The sequence below is a fragment of the Gavialis gangeticus genome, unplaced genomic scaffold, assembly GCF_001723915.1.
Source record: "Gavialis gangeticus isolate Ggan-Ray unplaced genomic scaffold, GavGan_comp1, whole genome shotgun sequence".
Classification (NCBI taxonomy): Eukaryota; Metazoa; Chordata; order Crocodylia; family Gavialidae; genus Gavialis; species Gavialis gangeticus.
In genome coordinates, this window is record NW_017728992.1 from 89,490,505 (window position 1) to 89,503,316 (window position 12,812).

The following is a 12,812-nucleotide window of genomic DNA, read 5'->3' on the forward strand; positions in this document are numbered from 1 at the left end:
ATACTTTTGGGTTATAAGATTCACTAGCTACTAAGATTGCAAAACATGTTCAGAGTGAACTTGAGAGTTATGTATTCCATATTAAAAAATAGTTCCTTAAGTTTTCCAGTTATACTTTTGTAGCATGCTCACTTTTCAGAGCTTGGGGTGAATCCCAGGCATGAGATCCTGCTGTTTTGACTAGGAGAAGAAATCCCCCAGACCTGATTGAAGACTGTAAACTGTCAGGTCCAGAAGCTTCAGGGGCAGAGTCCTGGAGCATATAAAAGAAGCTGTGTGCCCAGCACAAGAGGAGATGCTGCAAGGGACTCAAGAAAAGCGGAGCCAAGAAAAGCTGGGGAGCTCTCCCCCAGCAGGCAATAGGCCCAAAGCTCCTGAAGCTGGCACTGGAGGAGCAGCCTTGGGAGCGGTGCGAGGCTGCTCGGGCTGTTGATGGCACACAGGAACGGTGCGCAGAGACCCAGCCCTGGGAGCAGTGTGAGACTGCTTAGGCCCATCACGGTGCACAGTTCAGTGCACAGAGCCCGGATTTTGGGAGCTGCAAGTGGCAGCTTGAGCCTGCAACCCCAGCAGGGCCTTGGGGGCCGCAGTGAGGCGACTCAGGCCCCCATCTCCCAGCAAGCGGCCAGGTCCCACGGTGTGCAGGGCAGTGCACAGGTCCGAGCCTTGGGAGCCAGGGAGCCACAGAGACTGCTTGGGTTAGCCATCCAGCGTGAGGACAGCTGGCCAGATCCTGAAGGGCCTGGCTAAGAGAGCCCTCAGTGCTAAGCCAGGGCACGGGAAATGGCAGTGCTATGTGTGAGGCCCAGCACCCAGGAGCCAGCAGCGGTGGTGCAGCAGCTGAGAGGAGCTGAGCCCTCAGTGCCCAGAGCGGGACACAGGCTGGAGAGGAGCCCAGTGGTGCAGGAGAGGCCTGGAGAGGCGTTGCGGCAGAGGAGACCCCATCGAGTTGTGCCCTGACCAGCGCCACCTGAGGGAGTGTAAGTCATTGGGCCCTTGGGTCCAACAGGGGAAAGATCTTTGGGGTGGGCAAACCCAGAGAAGGGGCTGGGTGAGCAGCCCCCGCCTAGTCAAGGCCCTAAGGGGAGTGGGCCCTGGTGCTTCCTGGACACCACCCAAGGGACCCCATTGGAAGGAAGACTATCTCTTGCCATGGGTCAGGGACTATATGAAGGAATAGATGTTATTAAGATTGTTCATGTTTGCACCTGATAGTGTGTAACTGAAATGTTGTATTGTGATTTAGGTTAGTGTTCTCTGTGTAAATATATATATATATGATATTTATTTTATGTTTATGTATATTATAACTTAATACATTGTACATAGTTAAGAACTTTGGGCTTGGGTTAACTCTATAGAGGAAAGAGGGATCTGCTTGAAATTCTGGCATCCCTGTCACAGCACCCCCTCCTACCTACCCATCCCATTCAATTTAGAATAGGGCACACCCTTGGGTGTACCCAGGTTACACTTGCATTAATAGTAAAGTTATAAAAGACACCCAGGAAAGTCTGTTTGCTTAAATGACAAGCTATTTTGTTCTGCTTTCAAAGCTGTTTTAAGTGTCAAATTCTCCGTTTACACTGCCCTGCTGAATTGTTAATTCCAGAAAGGGGCAGGAGAGGGTGGAGTTCTAGAGAGTGACACACTTGTTCTGTTTGGGACCACATCGTTTGTAATCAAACTGATTCTCTTCTCATGCCACTGCAAGTAAAGAGCAGCCCACTACCACCAAGTGGTGATCGAAGTAGTGGCATCTTTAGTTGGCATCTGTCTGTCTCGCAAAACAATAGAATTACACTGAGTGAGATATCAGCTTTCTGAACATAATCATTGCTTGAACATAAAGTGAAACTGGAGTGACCTTTCCATGGTATAAAAGCCTGGGCAGTGTATAGGAAGACACTGAGCTGCCCACACACCAGTGTCCCCCTCTCAGCTTTGCTTGTTTCATCCAAAGGAAAGGCAGGTGCCAGTACATTTGGAACCAGTTTGGCTGTAGGAGCTACTGGAGCAAAGGAGATCATCTATTTGTTTGTCTATTGGTGCTTCACTCGTAGACTGGCTGCCTACCAGGGATAAAGACCCCAGTCTACTCTATCATGGAGTGGACTTCAGTTTACAGGTACACTTAAATACATAAGTCCTATATATAAAGTATATTGAGACAATATTAGATGTAAGTATGGCTGAATATATAAATATGCATATACTTTTCCTATATTTTAGGTGGAAGCTGTCATTAAAACTTTATATTAGCCAGTTTATAGTATAATGAACCATGTGTGTGTGTGTGTGTGTGTGTGTGTGTGTGTAAAGAACTTTCTGCCAGCCTCTTTTTTATAGTACTGTGTGATACTTTATATTGCCAAACAGCACATAAGAATGTTTTACAATTCAATTAGGAGTCCCTGAAAACTTTTTAAAGTAAACAGACAAATACATGAACTTTTCTCAGTTACTAAAGGCCAATTTATTTCAAATTGCATTCACTGCAAATAAGGGTTGATTGGTGCCATATAATTTGAAAGTATTCAGTTGTATGGCAACATACAAGACCCAAAAAACACACACGCTTTTAGGTCTATAGGTCCTGTTGCAAGTGACTATGCCGAACACTCTGATTCTCAACATAATTCTTTAAAATGAGGTAACATCAGTATAAAGCTAGTGAGAGAAGGGAATGAGGGACCTGAAGGGAGACAGGGTACCTACTCTGACCAGGCCTCCCCTACAACGCTCCCAAACAATTGGACCACAGGAACAACCTTTATTTTATTGTTAGGTTTGGGTCACTTCCTCTAGACCTAGACGAGAGGATCTAATGCTGAAAGGCTTGAGTGCAGAGAGGAGGGTGGCTTCATATGCTGGAACTGCAGGAAATCAACTACACAGGACTGTTGTGTCATAGAAGTGTTTAGCTAATATCACATTGTCCAAGTCCCTGCTTGAATATTATGGTTCACTAATGTGCTTGGAGGCAGCATGTACGTGACAAGGAACACAGGTGCACACTGAATAGATATGTACATTGATAGTATAGGTATGAATGAACAGGGGCAAGTGGGTTTTTGTTCTGTTTCAACTGCTAGCATAGCCCATGCTTAAGAGAACTACCCTGTGGTAAGGAGACCGAGAGAGTGAGCGAGCTGTTTAAGGCTCTATACCTTTTAAAAAAAAATTGGGTTTGGTTTTTTCCTTCTGTGAAAAAATACGTTTGGAATTTTCAAAGGAGCTTCAGGGAAGCAAGCAGCCAATTCCCACTGAACTGCCTAATCAAATAGTTAAAATAGCAATTTCAGATCTGGATAATCTTAGCCAGTCACCTTCTGGAGTAACTAGGAACAATGGCCACGAAGTGACGGAGAGCAGATTTAGGCTGGACATTGGAAAGAACTTCTTCACGGTATGGGTTGCCACAATCTGGAATGGGCTTCCAAGGGAGGTGGTGCTCTCCCCTACCCTGGGGGTCTTCAAGAGGAGACTGGACAAGCACCAGCTGGGGTTGTCTGACCACAGTGCTCTTTCCTGGGGCCTTCTGACCCTACTGAGGTGCCTTCCAATCCTAACATCTATGAATCTATACTGAAAGTTGGGATGGATTGCTATGCAGTGTGCTGACTGGGGTCAGGCAGGTCCTTTATGCCATCATTCTGTTGTTCAGGATGTGGTTTTATGTTTGCTATTGCTACTTTGAATGGCACTGATAAATGTTTCATATTGTCTACCTCAGGTATCTTGTAGTTTTGATCTCCCTGTGATAGAGAAAGAAACTGGGACTTCCTATTTGATCTTAAAACTCTTTAAGCTTCTGCAAACTGTAATTGAGCAAGTTGCCCTGTTGGAGCAAATCAGTTTATTTTAGGATTGCTGTGGGGATTTTTGCTTGATTTATTGTTTGTCGTGGAATCCCCAGAGTTTCCCTTTGGGATCAGAGCCCTGTACTAAATATGGTACTAAGGCACAAAGATTCTAGACCGGGGCCTGACAAGCTTACAGACTCATCAACACATTTGATAAAGCCAAGATAAGGAATGTAAGGAGCTTCCTCTCCCCCGAAAGACTGAGGCCTGTGTGTGTCTTCTGGAGATTTTTGTTCAGCTGCTATTGTCTTCTAAAAAGGGGGTGACAGAGAAAATAACATTTTACCAAGAACTTGTGGGCAAATAAGGAGGGCAAGGCCATTAGCCAAGAAGTATGGGGTAAGAGGCTGAACAAGCAGAAGTTCAGAAGAAAAGCTCCCAGAGCTTTTTGGTTGGGGAGGGCGTGGAGGTAGGGAGAAGAGAGGAGAAGAAGTGGGTGTACAGAATTGCTAAAGCACTGGGAAGGGAAGCAGAGAAGCAGATTTTTTGTGGCTATAGCTAAGGAGAAGGACATGTGGTTTAAGATGGATATTTTGCACAGCTGGAAAAAGGCAACAAGAAAGGCTTTTAAAATTACATAAAAAGAGTAGAATTTGACTTATGGTTGCAGCTGCTTAGCAGCTGTCAGGTATTGGGAGGAGTGACAGGCAAAACTGGCTGCAATTTTTTAAGGTGACATTCTTACTGAAATGCATTTCTGTCATAAGGTTTTGTAAATTCAGTTAATTTACCTGCAGATTGAGGTTTTTGTTTCCATTTTGCAGACATGGAGGTTCAGTGGTTTATCATAGGCACAGGATGTAAAAAGTGAAGGGAGACACCTAGGACCATAGAAAGAGAAAATAAAAATGAATTGAAGAAAATTAAGAATTTAGACATGTCTAGAAAAATTTCTGCTGTGCTATTTCAACAACATAGGAGATCATTTTTAATAAGTTTTGAGAACTGCCTGCCAAGAATGAGCAAACTAAATACAATTAAAGTCAGTAAGTCAGTCAAACAAGCTCATTAGCTATCAGGTGGACTCCAAATACTTCTGGTTTTTTTTTTTCATATCCTTATGGAAACCTCTAAGGTGAAAAGCAAAAGGTGAAAGTTAGGCACTAACTTTTTAATATCACCTCTCACTTGGCTTTAAGACTCATGCAGAGAAGGGGCCTTGCACTATTCACAGCTGAGGAAGTTGATTAGTCTATGTCACAAAAGTTATTTTAATTAGATTGGATACAATTGCAGCTAAACCTTTTAAAGGTAACATGGAAACATTTTAAATTCAGTGGTCCCAGTTACAGGGAGACTTGGCAACTGTAAACAGCAATAGGCACAGGGACACAAAAATTAGGTGACTGACTGCCATTTACAGTTCCCTACAGTCAAAAATGTTTCTTGATGTTATTGTGTTATCCTTGTTATTCCAAAATATGTTCTTTGCAGTGCTGTGCTTAACTAGTATTTAGACCATGATGTTGATTCAAAATGTGTTCTTAGTTCTTTGTTGATGAAATAATGTTTCTTGTGCTTGTTTTATTTTAGGTCGGCTCCCACAGCTATGTCCATGCAGCTAAACATTTATGTATCTTCTACTACTACTCCCAGCTAAAAAAATGGTGTTGGTGTTGTTGGCTGGGATCCAAATTACTGGAGCCTAATTGCCTCCACATACCCCTGCTCTTCTAACATCTGGTGCACTTCATTGACAATATGATTAAATAATGATTTTCAGCAGGAGCCATGGTGGCCAGTAATAGAACAGCACTGGAGCTCAAGAACACATTTTGCTTTACTTCTCTGTTTTCTGCAGGTTCCTAATTTCTACAAACCAGATACTTGGATTAGAGCCAAAAGATGGGAAGTGTTGAGAGTTGAATAGTAGTTCAAAGCAAGTTTTATTGTGAAAGCCCATTCTCTACTACTACATCAGATTTTAAGGGATTGTTGGAGCAATGAAATCTACACCAAATGGTACACATTTTACAACAGTTGGAAGGGTACAGAAAATGATGTAGCAAAACTGAACATAGTGCAAAAATTCTAGGATTATCCCCCTGTTTGGCAGTTCTGAGTATTAACAAAAACCAAGCGACACAAGGTGTCGTCCTAATAGCATTTGGCAGTATGACTACTTGTAACTAGTTTTTCCATTTCCAGTTTGGAGTTCATTAGAATCTAAAGAAGCAATGTGGGGGTTGGGATGGTTTAGGTAGTACAGTAGTGACTTTGTTACAGTTCAATAATCCCAAGTTTTCCTGGACAGTCCCAAATTTCTCTGGTATGTTTCAGTGCCCTCCAAGGAGCTTCTGAAGCAGAACTACTGTCCATAACTTGAAAAGCTGGTCCCAGATTGATGGAGAACAGGTTCTGTTTAGATATTGAGGATGCAGTACAATGCTACATGGTGCCACATAAATGTGCTATACTGCTTCTGGTTTGAGAGGTATCCCATGGCTACATAACTTTGAGTCTGATGATAGGTAGTCACATGCGTTTGTGGTTAACTGTGCCTCTAAGCAGCCCTAATTTGTGCAGGTACAGAGTTGCATGAACACAGCTATACCAGCTACTTATTACCAGCTAGTTACTACCCTGCAATGTCACACTGAAGTGGTTACATTAAGCCAAGGCAAGGGACAGAAATTATGTATAAACCACTTTAAGTGATCAGAAACTGGTTTAAGCCTGTAACAGGACAAAAGTTAAGTATACATAAACCACTTTCAAAGTGGCCAAAACTGGTTTAAGATAAACCTGGTTGGATGCAGTATCAAACTTAATTGATTTAGGTCGCACTGGTTTATGGAACTTCTGTCCTAGATCCCTTCCCAATTCAGGTTAACTCACAGTCCCCCAGCATCCCAGGATGCTTTGCAGCCCTGGGCTGTGGTATCTGCTGCAGTGGAGCAGGGACTACTCTACCCCTCTGCTCCATAGCCTGCTTCCTGCTTGTGTCCCTCAGCCCCTGGTGGGGGCAGGGGAACAACCCCCCAGACACCCCTAGCCTGGGTCTACACAGCATGCAGGGGGAGGGAAAGCCCCCATGGTGAGGGCTTTTTGCCCCTCTGCAGCCCTTCCCCTGCAGGAGGCAGCCTGGGGAGCTAAGAGGATTCCCCACCTCCCCTTCCCCTGTGCAGCTGCCACAGAAGGGAGTGGGGAGGGGGTTCCCAAGGCCCTGGGGTGTGGGCACTGGAGAGTTTCCTCTACCCTGGCCTGGGGCCCCCTAGCTGGGTGCAGCCCTGGGGAGCTGAAGGGAATTCCCCTCCTCTCCCTTCCCAGCTGCTGATTGTTTCAGCCAGTGCCACAGGAGGGAGGGAGAAGGAGTCCTCCAGGCTGGGAGCCTGCCCCTGCAGCCCAGCATGGGGGCACTGGGGAGCCCCTGCCTTGGAGGGCTTCCCCCTCACCCAGCCCAGGGTTCCCCAGCCTGAAGCAGCCCCAGGGAGCTGAGGAGAATACTTCCCCTCCTGAACCCCACGGCTACATGCCTTAGCCACCGTGAGTCTCAGGGATAGCCTGGGGCAGCCTCAGGGAGTGGAGGGAAATTCTCCCACTCCTCCACAGCTGCAGGAGAGGGCTGGCACCTGGCTTGGAGGACTTCTCATTCCCTCCTGTGGCAGCAGCTGAAGCACTCAGCAACTGGGAAGGGGAAAGCGGGGAGTTCCCCTTGGCTCCCCAAGGCTGCCTGGGCTTGGGAACCCAGGCTGGGGGAAATATCCTGAGGGGGAGGCTCCCCCAAGGTAGGCCAGCACCTGGACAGGGGGCTCCTCAACCCTCTATGGGAAGGCATCAGTCCAGTTGGTTATTGGTTCAGTCTTGGTATCTTAGAGGAAGATACATAGATTGAATTGATTCTGCCTTGGGCTTTTTGACTGTCTGTACTTAGCTGAAGTGGTGTGGACTATTTCCAGTGCAGCAGTTCTGCCCTGCTAGATGTACTAGCCTGGTGCAAGAATCACCAATAAAATGTTTCCCTGCTTAAGGAGTTTGAGTCACTTGCATCATTGTGCAGTGTATCCAATGGCTACCTGTGGCAAATCCACAGACAGTTCAGGAAACAAGCATGTTGACGGTTAGGGCAGGGAGCTGGGAGACAGAAAAAACTGAGTTATGGCCTCTGCTTCCCTTAGACTCCTCATTCATTTTGCATGACATAGTCATGAAAACATGGGTAAATAGCATGGGGAGCTGTAATTAGAGGACAAGAGGCCCAGAACTCATGACTCTTTCTCTCCAATGGCCATGGTTAATTCACTACTTTACTGATATGCATAGTTGGGTTTCCTCAATCAGACTGTCTTTCTGGCCTCCTAACTCTTTTCCTCTTGGATTTCAACAGGAAAGTGTATTCTCATCCCTGCCTGGCCCTTGACCTGGTGGTTAGGTCACTACTAGGAAGTGGAGGATGAAGGTTAAAACCCCCTAAGGGGGTAAACCTGAGTCTCCTATGTCTTGACCAGGTCCCATATCCAGTAGCCTATTTGGCAAAGTTGCACTCTCCTCTTGGTTGGAAATAGAGGCAATGCAAGGTCCTCTTGCTCCTACATTTGGGAACTGGTACAGAATTTGTGTACCATCCCAAAAGTGTTGGAATCAAAAGAGACGCAAAATTAAATTAGATCCCTTGTTGGCCACCTTCAACCTCTTTTGATCATGTTAAAAATAAGTTTAGGCACACAGGGTCTGTAGAAAGCCTCCATGAAACCTACTTAACACCCAGGTATTCAGGGTGTTTTGTGAAGGTTTAATACAATGCTGTTTGCTGAGATCTTGGTCCTTGTGTAAACCAAACTGTACTTTAAATCACCAATGTGATCAAGTATTGGATAGTACAGCACAACTGGAGGTAAGAATCTGAGTTATTGAAGGTGAGGAAAAGAAAGATTTCACTTTTCAGAATGTGAAGCAGCTTAAGAAATACAGCCCATTGAGAACTGAAGCAAACTGACCAGATTCTCAGTGAATCAGGAGAAATCTTTTCTTTCTTGTTGCTGACAAATGCAAAAGAGCTACCTGCTTTAAAGACAATGGACTATATCATTACATTAAGCATAACAAAATGTCAGCCTAGATGCAATTTTATTAGTGCTGAAGATACATTATGTATTGCAAATAAACTTATCAGATCTGGTTAGTTTTGACACTTCATATTTTCAGGATATCATAAATTATATTTAATAGTTGCAAGCAAGTTAACACTGGTGATAAAGTATGCTTGGTTTACACAATGACAGAGATCTGAGATAGCAACATCACCAAGCAATGGCGAGAGGAAATACATTGATTTAAAAATTAATTAAATTGTTATCAGAAGGAGGAAATAATAAGATGACCTTGTTTATGAAAGAAACACCAGATGTAAATAGAATAATTTAACAGTGAGGGTTCTACTGAAGTTCAACTGTCAAAATAGGACCCTTTTATGTCAAATCAAATGCACAGTCAGAACCATTATCCACCTTGGGAAAATAAGGGAAATGTTAGTTCCACTTACTTGTTTATCTACAAACACTGTAAGTATTGCATGATCATCATGTCACCAAGTAACCTGGCTGCTTTGAACAAATCTAATATAGGCTCAGATGTTTCTGCCTGTGGAAAGTTGTTTTTCAGGGGTGAAGCTTTTTGAGTTGCTTGTAGTTCTGCTTTATACACCATTGTTGTTCAGCTTCACCTGTTTTGCACAGCCAGGTGGTGAAACCCCTCAACAGCACATCCTCTCTGCCACCAATACCACAGGTTCCAGGCATCACACAGCAGATATCAAATACTTACCTCTGTCCCGAACAGTGCTTTGTAGCAGGTGTTATAAAAAAAAATCCTCTACAAATGCATTAGGCTATGCTTTAGTTTTTTTTATACTCGCACCTTCCAGTGCACTGACATGTCTCAGTATTATTTGTTCTAGGCATTTGGTACAGTTCCCCTTTAATTTTTTTACGGTCTCAGCTAAAAGTAAATACACAGAAGCATATGGTTTTACTCATCTAAAGTTTATAGGTAGCATTACTTCTATACTATGGCAACAGACACTACAGGAAAAAAACTGTATAAAATGGTAAATGGGCAGAAACACAATTATTACAAGTTCTGTGGGAAGTTCAGATTTAAAAATAGGTATTGCCATTTTAAGCAGAGAAGGCATTTTCAAAAGGGAGTTGCTTCTTAAGTGCTGTGGCCTACCATCTGGAAATTGTAGAAAATGTTGCCAGCTCTGAGCATATTGTGTACTGCTGTTCGCTATTAATTCTAGCTTATGAAATGTATTGAGATAGCAATCAAGGATTCTTAGAGCTCATCAGCTGTACAACTTTGCTGCAATTCACTGAGATTTAGCAATAAAGAGTTAGTCATAAACTGGAGAGTTGGCTCTGGCTTTCTAAAATCCTGCCATTGATGACCAAAGTTGAATTCAGACAACTGATGAAGACTCATTAGTTTTCCTGCAGTGTCCAGTCTTGGTTTTAGGAAGATATTAGGATGGAGAAGTCGCACTTTGCAGATATATTGAAGACCTTCAATTTGACAGAGAATGCCAAGGAATGTGTGCAGAACAACAATATTGTCTTATGCCACCCTTGAGGTGAACTTATTTTATAATGTTACTGCACCTTGAATATGGAAAAAAATTTTTGACAATTCTTTGCAGCTCATTTTTCTTTTGATAGACTTTTTGAGCAAGGCCTCGCAAGGAATTTCTCATTTATGTGAGTTGGACTGCAAGCTGCTTAAAGGAGGGATGAGGTTTTAAATGTGGTTTACAAAGTATCATTTACACTTTTATTACTGGCACAATTAAGCCATTTACTCACAAGTGTTTATAGTTAAATTCAGTGTGTGTGTGTGTGTATAATATATATTTATATTTATTTTTAATACACATATATTTTAAATGTGATGATAAGTTTGAGCAATTAAGTGAAGTCAGGAAATTCAGGATCAGGGATTCCCAAAGCAGTCATAACTCAGATCCCTTGAATATGCGAAACAGGTCACTGATTTAGATGCCAAATTACAATTCATGATTTAGGTTTGTTTTTTTTATCTGAACTCTGACAATCATCTGAAGCTGAATTTAAATTGATTTCCTGAACCAAAATTACAAGAAGCTGACCACTTTTGTCTTGTGGAAGGAACTGGGAGCTTCCTTCCACCATCTCGGAGCTAGAGCCAACAAGGAAGCGAAGCTGGGCTAGAAAGCCTACCTATCAGTACATGACTTGGAATCTACATAAGAAGGGTGGTAAGGGGTTTATCTGCAGAGTACCCCAGTTCTGCATACTTCTTTGGGACTGACCAGGATAGCAAGCAACTTCCTTCTGCTGAAATAAGGGGTCTAAAAGAAAATGGTACAGTGCACGTACTACAGAGTCCATACATTTCAGCAATTGTTACAAAACAGTCAATATTTGTCAACAGTTATTAGCACAGCTGGAACTGTGAGATGTCATAACATTGGGAAGTACTGACTTTTTGGTAAAATAGTTGCCATTCTTTTTTTCAAAAGTGCTATCCCTTCTCAAGCCCTCTCTTCGGGGCACTAAGCAGGCAGCTGTAGTAGAATTCAGCTTGTAGGACTCAATGTGCTTCCAAGCTTTTTCCTGAGTTTGAGCAAAATCTAGACATATTCATGGGTGCTACTATTCTTCAGCACTTCCTCTTCTCAAAGCTGAGCCAACTGCTTAAGCCTAGAGACTAGCTACTGGCTCCCCAACTACCTCCAACCTCCTGGGTACCCTATAAACAGTTACAACAAATATGCAAGTCTAAGTTAAAATAAAAACACTTTTAAGCAATTCTTTGTTTCAGTTTCTTTACTATTTCAGAGTACCGTCTGGAATTTAGGTCAGCATCCTTTCTGAGTTCTAGAAGCATACTTGTCTGGTTCACAGGCAACATGTACGGAGGATATGGGTGGAGGGGGGCATATGCCCCTCCTGAGAGTGCTGGCACCCCCCACGCCCACCCCCCAACAGCAAGCACTCTGGCTGATAGGGGGACATGGAGAGCACTAGTGCCCCCCTTGCCATGCCGCATGCAGAAGTGCCGGCAATTCTGCTGCTGCTGTGCAAACTGGCCACTAGGGGACCCCTCCACCCCACATTGTTTCCTGCTGATGCCCCACCAGACTCAGGAGGCACCAATTGCCCATGGTCCAGTTCTAGTTTCCCTAAATCAGAGGCCCTCTCTCCAAGCTCAGTAAGTTTCTTTCAGTTGTTATTCATCCAGCAGTTTCCATGTCCCATTTGCTATGAAATTTCCTTTATTCCTCTCTCCCAGATCCCTGAGCTTCTGTATTTTAAAGTGGTACAAACCACTCGTCTTTTTTCACTCTCTAGGGGAAATTCCATTCTGTCAAAGTCTACTTCTTTGTGAAGAAAACAGGTTTTACTGAAGATTCAGCCTCCATAGGATGTATCAAGGCTTTTTTTGTTTGTTTAAGATGATTGTATTTTGTAGCAAAAGGCCATTTTTTCAGTGTTGAGTAACTAGTTTTCTTCAAACTTTAAATAAAATAAGTATTTTATTCTCTTTTTAAAATTTATAATCCCTCACATTGGTCTTGCTTTAGACCTATCCTCTTTCTGCTCTTCTTTTACTGCCCTAGAAGTCCCACTCTTCAAAAAAGTCAGATGAAAACAACAAAAATGTTTTAATTTTGTATTGAGCTTCCATTCTATGAGCAAATTAGACCTGAGGTTTTGACTAAATAAAATTCTCAAATTCCGGTTTCCTGCCAGCTCTAGTTCTGATAATCATTAATGACTAACCTACGTATTCCTCTGACTTAGAATAGTGTGTATACCATTAACATTTGCAGATGACACAAAAATAAGAGGTTGCAAACACTTTGGAGGATGAAAGGGATCTTAATGAATTGAAGAACTAGACCACCGACAACAAAATGAAATTCAAGAAAGACACATTTAAAGGTGCTGCCTATAGGGAAGCAAAAAA